This window comes from Hydractinia symbiolongicarpus, chromosome 13, assembly GCF_029227915.1.
Source record: "Hydractinia symbiolongicarpus strain clone_291-10 chromosome 13, HSymV2.1, whole genome shotgun sequence".
NCBI lineage: Eukaryota > Metazoa > Cnidaria > Hydrozoa > Anthoathecata > Hydractiniidae > Hydractinia > Hydractinia symbiolongicarpus.
The window spans coordinates 4,482,837-4,495,368 of record NC_079887.1 but is presented as its reverse complement, the minus strand read 5'-3'; positions in this window follow the sequence as shown (position 1 = coordinate 4,495,368).

Here is a 12,532-nt window from a genome sequence, read left to right as displayed (position 1 = left end):
ATTTTTGAAAACTACAAGTCTCATGCGTTTTAGCGGTGAAAAAATAATTTAAAAAATCGTTCGGGAAATGAGTTTACTCCCTGGGTACTTTCTTTGTATACTTTTGACTATACGGGCCGAGTCCGGGATATACGGGAAATCGCGGGTTTTCGTTTGCCGGCGATTAAACTTCTTTTATTCAGCGTCCCGTCAAAAATGAAAACATTTTTGAAAACTACAAGTCTCATGCGTTTTAGCGGTGAGAAAATAATTTAAAAAATCGTTCAGGAAATGAGTTTACTCCCAGGGTACTTTCTTCGTATACTTTTGACTATACGGGCCGAGTCCGGGATTTCCGGGAAATCGCGGGTTTTCGTTTGCCGGCGATTAAACCTCTTTCATTAAGCGTCTCATCAAAAATGAAAACATTTTTGAAAACTACAAGTCTCATGCGTTTTAGTGGTGAAAAAATAATATAAAAAATCGTTCGAAAAATGAGTTTACTCCCTGGGTACTTTCTTTGTATACATTCGACTATACGGGCCAAGCCCGGGATTTCCGGGAAATCGCGGGTTTTCGTTTGCCGGCGATTAAACCTCTTTCATTAAGCGTCTCATCAAAAATGAAAACATTTTTGAAAACTACAAGTCTCATGCGTTTTAGTGGTGAAAAAATAATATAAAAAATCGTTCGAAAAATGAGTTTACTCCCTGGGTACTTTCTTTGTATACATTCGACTATACGGGCCAAGCCCGGGATTTACGGGAAATTGCGGGTTTTCGTTTGCCGGCGATTAAACTTCTTTTATTCAGCGTCCCATCAAAAATGAAAACATTTTTGAAAACTACAAGTCTCATGCGTTTTAGTGGTGAAAAAATAATATAAAAAATCGTTCGAAAAATGAGTTTACTCCCTGGGTACTTTCTTTGTATACATTCAACTATACGGGCCAAGCCCGGGATTTCCGGGAAATCGCGGGTTTTCGTTTGCCGGCGATTAAACCTCTTTCATTAAGCGTCTCATCAAAAATGAAAACATTTTTGAAAACTACAATTCTCATGCGTTTTAGTGGTGAAAAGATAATTTAAAAAATCGTTCGGGAAATGAGTTTACTCCCTGGGTACTTTCTTTGTATACATTCGACTATACGGGCCAAGCACGGGATTTCCGGGAAATCGCGGGTTTTCGTTTGCCGGCGATTAAACCTCTTTCATTAAGCGTCTCATCAAAAATGAAAACATTTTTGAAAACTACAAGTCTCATGCGTTTTAGTGGTGAAAAGATAATTTAAAAAATCGTTCGGGAAATGAGTTTACTCCCTGGGTACTTTCTTTGTATACTTTTGACTATACGGGCAGAGTCCGGGATATACGGGAAATTGCGGGTTTTCGTTTGCCGGCGATTAAACTTCTTGTATTCAGCGTCCCATCAAAAATGAAAACATTTTTGAAAACTAAAAGTCTCATGCGTTTTAGCGGTGAGAAAATAATTTAAAAAATCGTTCAGGAAATGAGTTTACTCCCAGGGTACTTTCTTCGTATACTTTTGACTATACGGGCCGAGTCCGGGATTTACGGGAAATCGCGGGTTTTCGTTTGCCGGCGATTAAACTTCTTTTATTCAGCGTCCCATCAAAAATGAAAACATTTTTGAAAACTACAAGTCTCATGCGTTTTAGTGGTGAAAAAATAATATAAAAAATCGTTCGAGAAATGAGTTTACTCCCTGGGTACTTTCTTTGTATACATTCGACTATACGGGCCAAGCCCGGGATTTCCGGGAAATCGCGGGTTTTCGTTTGCCGGCGATTAAACCTCTTTCATTAAGCGTCTCATCAAAAATGAAAACATTTTTGAAAACTACAAGTCTCATGCGTTTTAGTGGTGAAAAGATAATTTAAAAAATCGTTCGGGAAATGAGTTTACTCCCTGGGTACTTTCTTTGTATACATTCGACTATACGGGCCAAGCACGGGATTTCCGGGAAATCGCGGGTTTTCGTTTGCCGGCGATTAAACCTCTTTCATTAAGCGTCTCATCAAAAATGAAAACATTTTTGAAAACTACAAGTCTCATGCGTTTTAGTGGTGAAAAGATAATTTAAAAAATCGTTCGGGAAATGGGTTTACTCCCTGGGTACTTTCTTTGTATACTTTTGACTATACGGGCCGAGTCCGGGATATACGGCAAATCGCGGGTTTTCGTTTGCCGGCGATTAAACTTCTTTTATTCAGCGTCCCATCAAAAATGAAAACATTTTTGAAAACTAAAAGTCTTATGCGTTTTAGTTGTGAAAAAATAATTTAAAAAATCGTTCTGGAAATGAGTTTACTCACAGGGTACTTTCTTTGTATACATTCGACTATACGGGCCAAGCCCGGGATTTACGGGAAATCGCGGGTTTTCGTTTGCCGGCGATTAAACCTCTTTCATTAAGCGTCTCATTAAAAATGAAAACATTTTTGAATACTACAAGTCTCATGCGTTTTAGTGGTGAAAAAAAAATTAAAAAATCGTTCGGGAAATGAGTTTACTCCCTGGGTACTTTCTTTGTATGCATTCGACTAAAGTGGCCAAGCCCGGGATTTACGGGAAATCGCGGGTTTTCGTTTGCCGGCGATTAAACCTCTTTCATTAAGCGTCTCATCAAAAATGAAAACATTTTTGAAAACTACAAGTCTCATGCGTTTTAGTGGTCAAAAAAAAAATTTAAAAAATCGTTCGGGAAATGAGTTTACTCCCTGGGTACTTTCTTTGTATGCATTCGACTAAAGTGGCCAAGCCCGGGATTTCCGGGAAATCGCGGGTTTTCGTTTGCCGGCGATTAAACCTCTTTCATTAAGCGTCTCATCAAAAATGAAAACATTTTTGAAAACTACAAGTCTCATGCGTTTTAGAGGTGAAAAAATAAATTAAAAAATCGTTCGGGAAATGAGTTTACTCCCTGGGTACTTTCTTTGTATACTTTTGACTATACGGGCCGAGTCCGGGATATACGGGAAATCGCGGGTTTTCGTTTGCCGGCGATTAAACTTCTTTTATTCAGCGTCCCATCAAAAATGAAAACGTTTTTGAAAACTACAAGTCTTATGCGTTTTAGTTGTGAAAAAATAATTTAAAAAATCGTTCTGGAAATGAGTTTACTCACAGGGTACTTTCTTTGTATACATTCGACTATACGGGCCAAGCCCGGGATTTCCGGGAAATCGCGGGTTTTCGTTTGCCGGCGATTAAACCTCTTTCATTAAGCGTCTCATCAAAAATGAAAACATTTTTGAAAACTACAAGTCTCATGCGTTTTAGTGGTGAAAAAAAAATTTAAAAAATCGTTCGGGAAATGAGTTTACTCCCTGGGTACTTTCTTTGTATGCATTCGACTAAAGTGGCCAAGCCCGGGATTTCCGGGAAATCGCGGGTTTTCGTTTGCCGGCGATTAAACCTCTTTCATTAAGCGTCTCATCAAAAATGAAAACAATTTTGAAAACTACAAGTCTTATGCGTTTTAGTTGTGAAAAAATAATTTAAAAAATTGTTCTGGAAATGAGTTTACTCACAGGGAACTTTCTTTGTATACATTCGACTATACGGGCCGAGTCCGGGATATACGGGAAATCGCGGGTTTTCGTTTGCCGGCGATTAAACTTCTTTTATTCAGCGTCCCATCAAAAATGAAAACATTTTTGAAAACTACAAGTCTTATGCGTTTTAGTGGTGAAAAAAAAATTTAAAAAATCGTTCTGGAAATGAGTTTACTCACAGGGTACTTTCTTTGTATACATTCGACTATACGGGCCAAGCCCGGGATTTACGGGAAATCGCGGGTTTTCGTTTGCCGGCGATTAAACCTCTTTCATTAAGCGTCTCATCAAAAATGAAAACATTTTTGAAAACTACAAGTCTCATGCGTTTTAGTGGTGAAAAAAAAGTTTAAAAAATCGTTCGGGAAATGAGTTTACTCCCTGGGTACTTTCTTTGTATGCATTCGACTAAAGTGGCCAAGCCCGGGATTTCCGGGACATCGCGGGTTTTCGTTTGCCGGCGATTAAACCTCTTTCATTAAGCGTCTCATCAAAAATAAAAACATTTTTGAAAACTACAAGTCTCATGCGTTTTAGTGGTGAAAAAAAAATTTAAAAAATCGTTCGGGAAATGAGTTTATTCCCTGGGTACTTTCTTTGTATGCATTCGACTAAAGTGGCCAAGCCCGGGATTTCCGGAAAATCGCGGGTTTTCGTTTGCCGGCGATTAAACCTCTTTCATTAAGCGTCTCATCAAAAATGAAAACATTTTTGAAAACTACAAGTCTCATGCGTTTTAGCGGTGAAAAAATAATTTAAAAAATCGTTCGGGAAATGAGTTTACTCCCTGGGTACTTTCTTTGTATACTTTTGACTATACGGGCCGAGTCCGGGATATACGGGAAATCGCGGGTTTTCGTTTGCCGGCGATTAAACTTCTTTTATTCAGCGTCCCATCAAAAATGAAAACATTTTTGAAAACTACAAGTCTTATGCGTTTTAGTTGTGAAAAAATAATTTAAAAAATCGTTCTGGAAATGAGTTTACTCACAGGGTACTTTCTTTGTATACATTCGACTATACGGGCCAAGCCCGGGATTTCCGGGAAATCGCGGGTTTTCGTTTGCCGGCGATTAAACCTCTTTCATTAAGCGTCTCGTCAAAAATGAAAACATTTTTGAAAACTACAAGTCTCATGCGTTTTAGTGGTGAAAAAAAAATTTAAAAAATTGTTCGGGAAATGAGTTTACTCCCTGGGTACTTTCTTTGTATGCATTCGACTAAAGTGGCCAAGCCCGGGATTTCCGGGAAATCGCGGGTTTTCGTTTGCCGGCGATTAAACCTCTTTCATTAAGGGTCTCATCAAAAATAAAAACATTTTTGAAAACTACAAGTCTCATGCGTTTTAGCGGTGAAAAAATAATTTAAAAAATCGTTCAGTAAATGAGTTTACTCCCAGGGTACTTTCTTTGTATACTTTTGACTATACGGGCCGAGTCCGGGATATACGGGAAATCGCGGGTTTTCGTTTGCCGGCGATTAAACTTCTTTTATTCAGCGTCCCATCAAAAATGAAAACATTTTTGAAATCTAAAAGTCTTATGCGTTTTAGTTGTGAAAAAATAATTTAAAAAATCGTTCTGGAAATGAGTTTACTCACAGGGTACTTTCTTTGTATACATTCGACTATACGGGCCAAGCCCGGGATTTACGGGAAATCGCGGGTTTTCGTTTGCCGGCGATTAAACCTCTTTCATTAAGCGTCTCATCAAAAATGAAAACATTTTTGAATACTACAAGTCTCATGCGTTTTAGTGGTCAAAAAAAAAATTTAAAAAATCGTTCGGGAAATGAGTTTACTCCCTGGGTACTTTCTTTGTATGCATTCGACTAAAGTGGCCAAGCCCGGGATTTCCGGGAAATCGCGGGTTTTCGTTTGCTGGCGATAAAACCTCTTTCATTAAGCGTCTCATCAAAAATGAAAACATTTTTGAAAACTACAAGTCTCATGCGTTTTAGCGGTGAAAAAATAAATTAAAAAATCGTTCGGGAAATGAGTTTACTCCCTGGGTACTTTCTTTGTATACTTTTGACTATACGGGCCGAGTCCGGGATATACGGGAAATCGCGGGTTTTCGTTTGCCGGCGATTAAACTTCTTTTATTCAGCGTCCCATCAAAAATGAAAACATTTTTGAAAACTACAAGTCTCATGCGTTTTAGCGGTGAAAAAATAAATTAAAAAATCGTTCGGGAAATGAGTTTACTCCCTGGGTACTTTCTTTGTATACTTTTGACTATACGGGCCGAGTCCGGGATATACGGGAAATCGCGGGTTTTCGTTTGCCGGCGATTAAACTTCTTTTATTCAGCGTCCCATCAAAAATGAAAACATTTTTGAAAACTACAAGTCTTATGCGTTTTAGTTGTGAAAAAATAATTTAAAAAATCGTTCTGGAAATGAGTTTACTCACAGGGTACTTTCTTTGTATACATTCGACTATACGGGCCAAGCCCGGGATTTCCGGGAAATCGCGGGTTTTCGTTTGCCAGCGATTAAACCTCTTTCATTAAGCGTCTCATCAAAAATGAAAACATTTTTGAAAACTACAAGTCTCATGCGTTTTAGTGGTGAAAAAAAAATTTAAAAAATCGTTCGGGAAATGAGTTTACTCCCTGGGTACTTTCTTTGTATGCATTCGACTAAAGTGGCCAAGCCCGGGATTTACGGGAAATCGCGGGTTTTCGTTTGCCGGCGATTAAACCTCTTTCATTAAGCGTCTCATCAAAAATGAAAACATTTTTGAAAACTACAAGTCTCATGCGTTTTAGTGGTCAAAAAAAAAATTTAAAAAATCGTTCGGGAAATGAGTTTACTCCCTGGGTACTTTCTTTGTATGCATTCGACTAAAGTGGCCAAGCCCGGGATTTCCGGGAAATCGCGGGTTTTCGTTTGCTGGCGATAAAACCTCTTTCATTAAGCGTCTCATCAAAAATGAAAACATTTTTGAAAACTACAAGTCTCATGCGTTTTAGCGGTGAAAAAATAAATTAAAAAATCGTTCGGGAAATGAGTTTACTCCCTGGGTACTTTCTTTGTATACTTTTGACTATACGGGCCGAGTCCGGGATATACGGGAAATCGCGGGTTTTCGTTTGCCGGCGATTAAACTTCTTTTATTCAGCGTCCCATCAAAAATGAAAACATTTTTGAAAACTACAAGTCTCATGCGTTTTAGCGGTGAAAAAATAATTTAAAAAATCGTTCAGTAAATGAGTTTACTCCCAGGGTACTTTCTTTGTATACTTTTGACTATACGGGCCGAGTCCGGGATACACGGGAAATCGCGGGTTTTCGTTTGCCGGCGATTAAACTTCTTTTATTCAGCGTCCCATCAAAAATGAAAACATTTTTGAAAACTACAAGTCTTATGCGTTTTAGTTGTGAAAAAATAATTTAAAAAATCGTTCTGGAAATGAGTTTACTCACAGGGTACTTTCTTTGTATACATTCGACTATACGGGCCAAGCCCGGGATTTCCGGGAAATCGCGGGTTTTCGTTTGCCGGCGATTAAACCTCTTTCATTAAGCGTCTCATCAAAAATGAAAACATTTTTGAAAACTACAAGTCTCATGCGTTTTAGTGGTGAAAAGATAATTTAAAAAATCGTTCGGGAAATGAGTTTACTCCCTGGGTACTTTCTTTGTATACTTTTGACTATACGGGCAGAGTCCGGGATTTACGGGAAATCGCGGGTTTTCGTTTGCCGGCGATTAAACTTCTTTTATTCAGCGTCCCATCAAAAATGAAAACATTTTTGAAAACTACAAGTCTCATGCGTTTTAGTGGTGAAAAAATAATATAAAAAATCGTTCGAGAAATGAGTTTACTCCCTGGGTACTTTCTTTGTATACATTCGACTATACGGGCCAAGCCCGGGATTTCCGGGAAATCGCGGGTTTTCGTTTGCCGGCGATTAAACCTCTTTCATTAAGCGTCTCATCAAAAATGAAAACATTTTTGAAAACTACAAGTCTCATGCGTTTTAGTGGTGAAAAGATAATTTAAAAAATCGTTCGGGAAATGAGTTTACTCCCTGGGTACTTTCTTTGTATACATTCGACTATACGGGCCAAGCACGGAATTTCCGGGATATCGCGGGTTTTCCTTTGCCGGCGATTAAACCTCTTTCATTAAGCGTCTCATCAAAAATGAAAACATTTTTGAAAACTACAAGTCTCATGCGTTTTAGTGGTGAAAAGATAATTTAAAAAATCGTTCGGGAAATGGGTTTACTCCCTGGGTACTTTCTTTGTATACATTCGACTATACGGGCCAAGCCCGGGATTTACGGGAAATCGCGGGTTTTCGTTTGCCGGCGATTAAACCTCTTTCATTAAGCGTCTCATCAAAAATGAAAACATTTTTGAATACTACAAGTCTCATGCGTTTTAGTGGTGAAAAAAAAATTAAAAAATCGTTCGGGAAATGAGTTTACTCCCTGGGTACTTTCTTTGTATGCATTCGACTAAAGTGGCCAAGCCCGGGATTTACGGGAAATCGCGGGTTTTCGTTTGCCGGCGATTAAACCTCTTTCATTAAGCGTCTCATCAAAAATGAAAACATTTTTGAAAACTACAAGTCTCATGCGTTTTAGTGGTGAAAAGATAATTTAAAAAATCGTTCGGGAAATGGGTTTACTCCCTGGGTACTTTCTTTGTATACATTCGACTATACGGGCCAAGCCCGGGATTTACGGGAAATCGCGGGTTTTCGTTTGCCGGCGATTAAACCTCTTTCATTAAGCGTCTCATCAAAAATGAAAACATTTTTGAATACTACAAGTCTCATGCGTTTTAGTGGTGAAAAAAAAATTAAAAAATCGTTCGGGAAATGAGTTTACTCCCTGGGTACTTTCTTTGTATGCATTCGACTAAAGTGGCCAAGCCCGGGATTTACGGGAAATCGCGGGTTTTCGTTTGCCGGCGATTAAACCTCTTTCATTAAGCGTCTCATCAAAAATGAAAACATTTTTGAAAACTACAAGTCTCATGCGTTTTAGTGGTCAAAAAAAAAATTTAAAAAATCGTTCGGGAAATGAGTTTACTCCCTGGGTACTTTCTTTGTATGCATTCGACTAAAGTGGCCAAGCCCGGGATTTCCGGGAACTCGCGGGTTTTCGTTTGCCGGCGATTAAACCTCTTTCATTAAGCGTCTCATCAAAAATGAAAACATTTTTGAAAACTACAAGTCTCATGCGTTTTAGCGGTGAAAAAATAAATTAAAAAATCGTTCGGGAAATGAGTTTACTCCCTGGGTACTTTCTTTGTATACTTTTGACTATACGGGCCAAGTCCGGGATATACGGGAAATCGCGGGTTTTCGTTTGCCGGCGATTAAACTTCTTTTATTCAGCGTCCCATCAAAAATGAAAACATTTTTGAAAACTACAAGTCTTATGCGTTTTAGTTGTGAAAAAATAATTTAAAAAATCGTTCTGGAAATGAGTTTACTCACAGGGTACTTTCTTTGTATACATTCGACTATACGGGCCAAGCCCGGGATTTCCGGGAAATCGCGGGTTTTCGTTTGCCGGCGATTAAACCTCTTTCATTAAGCGTCTCATCAAAAATGAAAACATTTTTAAAAACTACAAGTCTCATGCGTTTTAGTGGTGAAAAAAAAAATTTAAAAAATCGTTCTGGAAATGAGTTTACTCACAGGTTACTTTCTTTGTATACATTCGACTATACGGGCCGAGTCCGGGATATACGGGAAATCGCGGGTTTTCGTTTGCCGGCGATTAAACTTCTTTTATTCAGCGTCCCATCAAAAATGAAAACATTTTTGAAAACTACAAGTCTTATGCGTTTTAGTGGTGAAAAAAAAATTTAAAAAATCGTTCTGGAAATGAGTTTACTCACAGGGTACTTTCTTTGTATACATTCGACTATACGGGCCAAGCCCGGGATTTACGGGAAATCGCGGGTTTTCATTTGCCGGCGATTAAACCTCTTTCATTAAGCGTCTCATCAAAAATAAAAACATTTTTGAAAACTACAAGTCTCATGCGTTTTAGTGGTGAAAAAAAAATTTAAAAAATCGTTCGGGAAATGAGTTTACTCCCTGGGTACTTTCTTTGTATGCATTCGACTAAAGTGGCCAAGCCCGGGATTTCCGGAAAATCGCGGGTTTTCGTTTGCCGGCGATTAAACCTCTTTCATTAAGCGTCTCATCAAAAATGAAAACATTTTTGAAAACTACAAGTCTCATGCGTTTTAGCGGTGAAAAAATAATTTAAAAAATCGTTCGGGAAATGAGTTTACTCCCTGGGTACATTCTTTGTATACTTTTGACTATACGGGCCGAGTCCGGGATATACGGGAAATCGCGGGTTTTCGTTTGCCGGCGATTAAACTTCTTTTATTCAGCGTCCCATCAAAAATGAAAACATTTTTGAAAACTAAAAGTCTTATGCGTTTTAGTTGTGAAAAAATAATTTAAAAAATCGTTCTGGAAATGAGTTTACTCACAGGGTACTTTCTTTGTATACATTCGACTATACGGGCCAAGCCCGGGATTTACGGGAAATCGCGGGTTTTCGTTTGCCGGCGATTAAACCTCTTTCATTAAGCGTCTCATCAAAAATGAAAACATTTTTGAATACTACAAGTCTCATGCGTTTTAGTGGTGAAAAAAAAATTAAAAAATCGTTTGGGAAATGATTTTACTCCCTGGGTACTTTCTTTGTATGCATTCGACTAAAGTGGCCAAGCCCGGGATTTACGGGAAATCGCGGGTTTTCGTTTGCCGGCGATTAAACCTCTTTCATTAAGCGTCTCATCAAAAATGAAAACATTTTTGAAAACTACAAGTCTCATGCGTTTTAGTGGTCAAAAAAAAAATTTAAAAAATCGTTCGGGAAATGAGTTTACTCCCTGGGTACTTTCTTTGTATGCATTCGACTAAAGTGGCCAAGCCCGGGATTTCCGGGAAATCGCGGGTTTTCGTTTGCCGGCGATTAAACCTCTTTCATTAAGCGTCTCATCAAAAATGAAAACAATTTTGAAAACTACAAGTCTTATGCGTTTTAGTTGTGAAAAAATAATTTAAAAAATCGTTCTGGAAATGAGTTTACTCACAGGGTACTTTCTTTGTATACATTCGACTATACGGGCCGAGTCCGGGATATACGGGAAATCGCGGGTTTTCGTTTGCCGGCGATTAAACTTCTTTTATTCAGCGTGCCATCAAAAATGAAAACATTTTTGAAAACTACAAGTCTTATGCGTTTTAGTGGTGAAAAAAAAATTTAAAAAATCGTTCTGGAAATGAGTTTACTCACAGGGTACTTTCTTTGTATACATTCGACTATACGGGCCAAGCCCGGGATTTACGGGAAATCGCGGGTTTTCGTTTGCCGGCGATTAAACCTCTTTCATTAAGCGTCTCATCAAAAATGAAAACATTTTTGAAAACTACAAGTCTCATGCGTTTTAGTGGTGAAAAAAAAATTTAAAAAATCGTTCGGGAAATGAGTTTACTCCCTGGGTACTTTCTTTGTATGCATTCAACTAAAGTGGCCAAACCCGGGATTTCCGGGAATTCGCGGGTTTTCGTTTGCCGGCGATTAAACCTCTTTCATTAAGCGTCTCATCAAAAATAAAAACATTTTTAAAAACTACAAGTCTCATGCGTTTTAGTGGTGAAAAAAAAATTTAAAAAATCGTTCGGGAAATGAGTTTACTCCCTGGGTACTTTCTTTGTATGCATTCGACTAAAGTGGCCAAGCCCGGGATTTCCGGAAAATCGTGGGTTTTCGTTTGCCGGCGATTAAACCTCTTTCATTAAGCGTCTCATCAAAAATGAAAACATTTTTGAAAACTACAAGTCTCATGCGTTTTAGCGGTGAAAAAATAATTTAAAAAATCGTTCGGGAAATGAGTTTACTACCTGGGTACTTTCTTTGTATAATTTTGACTATACGGGCCGAGTCCGGGATATACGGGAAATCGCGGGTTTTCGTTTGCCGGCGATTAAACTTCTTTTATTCAGCGTCCCATCAAAAATGAAAGCATTTTTGAAAACTACAAGTCTTATGCGTTTTAGTGGTGAAAAAAAAATTTAAAAAATCGTTCTGGAAATGAGTTTACTCACAGGGTACTTTCTTTGTATACATTCGACTATACGGGCCAAGCCCGGGATTTACGGGAAATCGCGGGTTTTCGTTTGCCGGCGATTAAACCTCTTTCATTAAGCGTCTCATCAAAAATGAAAACATTTTTGAAAACTACAAGTCTCATGCGTTTTAGTGGTGAAAAAAAAATTTAAAAAATCGTTCGGGAAATGAGTTTACTCCCTGGGTACTTTCTTTGTATGCATTCAACTAAAGTGGCCAAGCCCGGGATTTCCGGGAATTCGCGGGTTTTCGTTTGCCGGCGATTAAACCTCTTTCATTAAGCGTCTCATCAAAAATAAAAACATTTTTGAAAACTACAAGTCTCATGCGTTTTAGTGGTGAAAAAAAAATTTAAAAAATCGTTCGGGAAATGAGTTTACTCCCTGGGTACTTTCTTTGTATGCATTCGACTAAAGTGGCCAAGCCCGGGATTTCCGGAAAATCGTGGGTTTTCGTTTGCCGGCGATTAAACCTCTTTCATTAAGCGTCTCATCAAAAATGAAAACATTTTTGAAAACTACAAGTCTCATGCGTTTTAGCGGTGAAAAAATAATTTAAAAAATCGTTCGGGAAATGAGTTTACTACCTGGGTACTTTCTTTGTATACTTTTGACTATACGGGCCGAGTCCGGGATATACGGGAAATCGCGGGTTTTCGTTTGCCGGCGATTAAACTTCTTTTATTCAGCGTCCCATCAAAAATGAAAGCATTTTTGAAAACTACAAGTCTTATGCGTTTTAGTTGTGAAAAAATAATTTAAAAAATCGTTCTGGAAATGAGTTTACTCACAGGGTACTTTCTTTGTATACATTCGACTATACGGGCCAAGCCCGGGATTTCCGGGAAATCGCAGGT